Source organism: Armigeres subalbatus, chromosome 3, assembly GCF_024139115.2.
Source record: "Armigeres subalbatus isolate Guangzhou_Male chromosome 3, GZ_Asu_2, whole genome shotgun sequence".
In the NCBI taxonomy this organism is placed as follows: Eukaryota; Metazoa; Arthropoda; class Insecta; order Diptera; family Culicidae; genus Armigeres; species Armigeres subalbatus.
This window is the reverse complement of record NC_085141.1, coordinates 76632741-76639809: the sequence shown is the minus strand read 5'-3', so window position 1 is coordinate 76639809 and position 7069 is coordinate 76632741. Positions and strand designations below refer to the sequence as shown.

The 7069-nt window shown below is 40.5% G+C and overlaps 1 non-coding gene across 1 annotated transcript; it reads right to left on the bottom strand.

Moving 5' to 3' along the window:
• Positions 1-2071: 2071 nt before the first annotated feature.
• On the bottom strand, positions 2072-2153 carry Trnas-aga (transfer RNA serine (anticodon AGA)). The gene has a single exon. It is a non-coding gene; the product is annotated as a tRNA-Ser (tRNA).
• Between the last annotated feature and the right edge of the window lie 4916 nt (positions 2154-7069).

The window sequence follows — 7069 nt, the reverse complement described above, 5'->3', positions numbered from 1 at the left end:
AGAGAAGGGGGATATCTTTTCGGAGAGGAAGGATTGAGTCCCACGATGCGGAAGTCCGGGATACAGACGCGCACCTTAGATTTAAGGTGCATTTCGGTGATGAACGCCACGTGCATTTCCTTCTTCTTAAGGAAATTCTTCCGCTTTATGGTTTTTCTCTTGAGCGAGCAAGCGTTCCAGTTGATCAGGCGCACCTTAGCAGCCATTTTCAATGATGAACATGCCAAGAGTGATGACCTGGTAGAAAGGGGTTCTGCAACTGCGCAGCAGGGTGGCGAGCTGCGCGAAGATCAACATCAGTTGCTCCGGGGTGTAGAGCGGAGTGGAGCTGACGGAACTCAGGAGGAGGAAGCGGGGTCATCCGCTGAGAGATGGAGCCGGTGACGCCGGAGCTTGAACCGACGCAGCTGCTGCTGCCAATCGCTTGTGCGGTTGTAACTATGGGAATATTGGAATCGCTCAACAGGGGGACCGTGATGGCCGGATAGTTCACCTCGTTGATTGCAAACTCTTCTTCGACAGGGTCCGGGTAGATTTCTTCTTCCTGATATCCAGGAACTCCGCCCCCTTCAGACAGATCTTTGTAGTGGCCTGATGTTCATTGCTACACTTGTTGCAGCATCGAGTTTTAATTTGAATCCCTGCCACTGTGCGTTACCGTCGTAACACATGTGTACTGTACATATATCTGTTTTGGTTTTTTTTTTCTTGTTGTTGTTATCAAGCGACCAGCTGATAGTGATAGGCCATTGCAAGCAGTCCGTGCGAAAAACATTGACTAGTGCCATATTCGACTGCTGTTGACCTCGCGGTCGTCGCGGTTTTGTCACCCTTATCGGGAGTAGTTTGCCAGGCAGGGGAACGGTAGCCAAACGATACGCTTTGCTGAACTGAATAAAAAGAAAACAAGTTGAGCGAAATTGATAAGCTGCGAATCGTATAGACTAGCCGAAACCGTAAATGACTTTTCTATTGTGCATACCTCTGGGGACTGTGTTATGGTTTCTGCTACAAAATCATCTCACACTCGCAGCTTTTCCAATCAAAGTGGATGAATGAAGCTCAAAACTAATCTTTGGAAAAAAATGCTGTTAGGCTGATTCGATTGCGATGGGCCAAAGTGTCGGACAGTAACTTGGTGAAAATTTTTCTCGATAGTGTTCTGACGGGTATAGAAAGGCAAAGCGCGCAGCGAGCATGGTGATTTAATCAAGGGAAAAAGAATTCACCGTGTAATATATAGCGTTGCACCGATCAAATGGAGACCACTTGAATTTATAAACTGCTGAATCTTGGCGGTTCTCACCTCAGGAAAATATGCGAAAACTGATAAGATTTCGGCAAAACGAGTAACAGTTGGCGGGTGCTCGTGAGGTCGATTCACACCGATAGCTAGTGGTTGTATCCAATACATTATTGACGAATTAAAATCTACACATGCTTTGCGTAGAAACATCGAATATTCATACATTGCAAATAATGTCCACGACAGGTGACCAATATCCGAAAATAGGCAACTAACTTTGATTCTTGAGCATAGCTTGCAATTTCTAGTAAAAGTGCTAACAAATATATGCTAACAAACAGGAAGAACTTGACTTCAAGTACATGACAATACTTTTTCTATTTCACCTAAACTAAAATCTAAATATACGGATCCTATTCACTCACGATGGAGGTTTATGGTGTTTTATCTTCTCAACATCTGTTTCACCAGCGCATATAGGGATCTATTAGCGAAAGTAATTACGAAATATATGCTCACGCCTGCTGTTAACGCTAAAGAAAAAACAACGCCCGAATGAGCCTAAATGAACCACGCGCGTATTGAAAGGTTAACAACAATCTTGCCGTTTGGTTCTATTGAAGAACTACCGAAACTGTCGTATAACTTCTTATTATGGATAAGTCTTAGCTCAATACAAATCAATAGTAAACTACCTTATTATATACTTTTATTAGATCTACTCTTAGCAACACTCTTTTGAAACCATGATGGTCCATTTCCTCTATAGAATCAAGCTGTAACTTTTTTACATTGTCCATCATTCCAACAAAATAAATTAACCTTCGCAGTCGGTAGGATTCGAACCTACGCTCCCAGAGGGAATCTGATTTCTAGTCAGACGCCTTAACCGCTCGGCCACGACTGCTCTTTTTAAAATTTAGAAATGCGTCATCCTGGTAAGTGTTTTCACGATCGGTAAGACTCACGAATTAGTGCCATGCACTTGCCATTCACTTTAGTCCGTTATGAGGCTGACCCGTGCACAAAACGGCTGTTAATCGTTTTCAAGATCACAACCCATCTCATTGGCCGGCGTGGCATATTCACCGCAATCACTATTTAGTTGGACTACCATGTGCACTGCTTTGCTACACATAAGTTTCCATTCAATACAGGTAGACCAATAATAGTGACGCGAAAGAAAAAAAAAACTAGTGGCAAGATCAACTCACTACCCGAGCAATCAGCGATCATGGCCGTTGAAGGTAAACGAGTCTGCTTTTGCCGCGTGCAGCCAGCTTTCCACTATGTTACAGCTGTGGCCGGACCGGACACTGCGAACGACATCGCCGACGACTGAGCGCCGCTGATCGGCTGAACGACGAGACACAGTCCACTACACCGCACGATGATGATGGTTTGCATCAAACGTGTCTATCGCGTGCCTGTTGGATGGATGTTGAATTCAGGTTAGCTAAATAACTTTGTGATTCGGCAACGTCAAGCGTCGCGGAATTGCGAATGACCGAACCAAAATTACTTCCCATTCTGATCATTTGAAAATGGCGAAGTCACTCAACCCTTGGAGCCTCAAAGAAATATGTATGGATGATACCTACTAGTAACTAATGGCTTTTAGTTGTGAGCTCGCAACAAAAAATAAAAAAATGATCTCAATTTGTTCTAAATTTGCATTCTGGTGCTGCGAAAAACGTTACTCTCCCTGTTTCTATTGTGATAACAAATTCACGATTAATTCACGTTACTCATCCCTCATTCCTATGATCAACCATTCTGCTACATAAAAAACCCAGCTTACGTAATGTAAATTAGTACGAAACTGCTAATTTGAGGACAGATTTGCGCAGCTTGGACATTTAACTTGTTTAATGGAATGCTTGTAAATTTCCTTCAAAACTGCAATGGATCATTTAAACTTTCAGATTACAGACGTAAATCTAAAGAACGCTCAAAAATATAGACAAAAAATCAGAAAACATTACATTTCATTGTGTGCTCATACATATGTGACGCTCTGAAAAAAGAGTACTCGAAGACACATTGACTATTGTTTTACTTCTTTTCCTTATGTTTATAAGGGAACTTCCCCAATAACGGACTCCTCCTAATACCGGACACTTATCGAAAAGAGACTTGCAGAGGTCACTCCGCCAGCTTAAGTAAAGCAAAAGGCAAAAAATTACAAACCATATACCTGAACAGAATCCTGGATGGATCACAGGGACACATCCATGAATTACGTAACCCTTAGAGAGCATTCATAAATTACGTAACGCTTAGAGGTAGAGGGGAGTTACTCGAAGTGTGACAATCCATGCAAAAAATTGAGCATGATTGACCGCCCACGGTTGCTACTCCATTAATGTCAGGCCAGCTGTAATTACCAAAAATTAAGCAATATCGGTGCCAACCGTGTCCAAATGTAGGTAAATTAAGGAATGGAATGTGTTGACGGAGGGGGTTGGATTTGGATTGGATTTGGGTTGGATTTGGATTGGATTTGGATTGGATTTGGATTGGATTTGGATTGGATTTGGATTGGATTTGGATTGGATTTGGATTGGATTTGGATTGGATTTGGATTGGATTTGGATTGGATTTGGATTGATTTGGATTGGATTTGGATTGGATTTGGATTGGATTTGGATTGATTTGATTGGATTTGATTGATTTGGATTGATTTGGATTGATTTGGATTGGATTTGATTGATTTGAATTGATTTGGATTGATTTGGATTGATTTGATTGATTTGGATTGATTTGGATTGATTTGGATTGATTTGATTGATTTGATTGATTTGGATTGATTTGGATTGATTTGATTGATTTGATTGGATTTGGATTGATTTGGATTGATTTGGATTGATTTGGATTGATTTGGATTGATTTGGATTGATTTGGATTGATTTGATTGATTTGGATTGATTTGGATTGATTTGGATTGATTTGGATTGATTTGGATTGGATTTGATTGATTTGGATTGGATTTGGATTGATTTGGATTGATTTGGATTGATTTGATTGGATTTGGATTGATTTGGATTGATTTGGATTGATTTGGATTGGATTTGATTGGATTTGGATTGATTTGGATTGATTTGATTGATTTGGATTGATTTGATTGATTTGGATTGATTTGATTGATTTGGATTGAATTTGGATTGGATTTGGATTGGATTTGGATTGGATTTGGATTGGATTTGGATTGGATTTGGATTGGATTTGGATTGAATTTGGATTGGATTTGGATTGGAATTGGATTGGATTTGGATAAGATTTGGATTGGATTTGGATTGGATACGTGAAATAAAGTGCTAGGAGAAGTGGTCATAAAACATGGTCATAAATCGCATAGTTTCCCTATATGAATAGACAATCCTACAAATGTTAATGATCACCTCTACGGCTCAAAATCGCATAGTTTCCCTATATGAATAGGCAATCCTACAAACATGGGACATAGATTCCCAGCCAACACAAAGTCGCAAATGCTAGCGAATAAGTATACATGGTGGAGGCGATATAGGCGCATGCCTCCATTTGACTGCATGCAAAATGTACCTATATGGCCTCCACTTTGTACATTTATTCGCTATGAAATACGATTTTGTGTTTGCTGGGTTGACCCTTAGTTAATTGATAAATCAAACATGTGCACACGAGGTTTCGAAAGGAAGAGTCAAAATATAGTCAGGAAACGTTGGAAAACATTGAGCAACAAACAAAAAGTCAGGTAATGGCAATTCGAAAATATTAAATCCGTAAATATACCCTCACACATTGGTGTAGGTACAAGAAAGGCAAAACCCACAAAGTCATCAAAAGAAAAACTAACTGCAACCTGATCACCATGCTTGCGTCTGGAGGAAGGAAAACTCTCCTCAACCGGTCAAAGACACATCGTCAGGTGCTATTTCTTCGCTTCCCAGCCAGCTAGGGGAAACGGCAATAAATCACGTGGGTAACTAATTACCCAAGGAGAGGGGTACTATACCTACCGACACCGACCGACCACAAGGCTTAGAAGACGCGTGAAGTGGCAAACAGTGGAAAATGTGAGCAGTCGAGTGCGAATGTGCATCGACCAGCAGCAGTGTGCCGGCCAGTACCTACCTGGCGCAGAAGGAAAGCAACTTTCGGAATTGAAATATAGTCCCGGTTCGCTGCTGCGAGTGTGGCCGCGGAAACGGCCACCCGATCGGACCGACCGACCGAGACGAAGATGAGCATAGAAAAAGGCCACTACTGTTTAACGCACGCCATCAAGTGGTGAAACGGAAACTATGCTAAATGACGACGCGGCCAACCTAACGCACATCGCGCCGAGTGGTGGTGTACGTTGGCCGGCACGGTCGTCGATGTGCTATCGTATGTAATATGGGATTTACTCGGTTGTTGGCTCATTCTCGCACTATGACGCTTTTGGACGATTGTTTTACGCACACACCCTTCGGATTACGCACTTGGCGTTAGATATGAATTGGAAATGATTTGTGCTCGGCATATTGAGAATGGATTATGGATGGATGTTGATTGGTTGAACTGTTTGTTTCTCATTCTTGAGAGGAAACCCGAAAAATGTAACAATGCAAATGTGGATAAAGTTTTAACACGATGCATTGACGTTGAAGGTTTTCTTAAAAGTCCTGGAATTCAAAACCAATTAGTAACATAAATAACATAATCAATTTCTTCCAAATTATTGTTTATGAACTCAGAAATTTGTATTTTTTCCAATATTTACACAGCTAAGTTCTTACCTAGTAGCAATCATATTTTTACCTAAGTAAAAATATGTTCCGTTCCTGGGAAGAAAATTCTCAGTTTTCAAAAGAATCCTAACTGCCGCTAACCGCAAGTCGAGCACATCTGTATATGGGCGTTCATATACAGATGTGCTCGACTTGCGGTTAGCGGCAGCTAATAAAATAATTTCTATTGAATTATTTGCAATTCGAACAAAATCTAAAAGAGCGTTCTTTGAAGAAACTCCCAAATATGGGACACATTTTTTGATAATTCTAGAAAAGTTCAGAAAGTTTGAGCAGACCCAAGAATTCAAGGGTCAAAGAAAAGCATCTCTTCCAAAGTTTTTTTACGCAAATCAGATCACATTGCATATGTGTGCGCTTTTGCTCGTGTTTTCTATTAGAGTCAGAACGATCGAGAGTAATCATCAAAATATTTGGTTCGGCTTAATGCGGATGAGTAAATTTCTTTGGCATAGTTTCGTACAAAATAATTATTCAGTCGCTTACCACGGCGACTTTCTTTAGATTACCTTCTCATCTAACCAACTATCCCTTTCCCAAGGCGCTCACGGGGATGCTGAGGATTCCTTGGTCTCTTGTAGCAAATAGTGTCGAACTAATTTGCCTCTCCCAATCCTAAATTGACTGTGAGGATGTGACAAGTATCATTACTGGTGTTGAATTATTAAAACTCCAACGCATGTGCGTACAGTGAGCATATCTTTTTATTCCTTAGAAGTCTATTTATTTGGTGAGCTGTGCATATTTGTTGTTTCTTGGTCAATCAGGACAATAGCTATAGCATCTACAAAGTGTACAGTCAATCAAGCTTCGTGAGCACAAGAGTATTTTTGTATAGTAAATTTTGGAGGCTCAAATCTAAAGTTCAAACAAATTTCTATTCAGCTGATGTCATATTTGAAGAATCGTCCTCCAACATCGATTCCTTGAATGGGAAATTTTCAATGCTGTAATTTCAACAGCTAAATAATAAATAACAGTAACACAATTATCAAACTGTTGTTAAGAATTTTGTTGAAATCCACAGAAGTGCATTGAATGAGTTAAA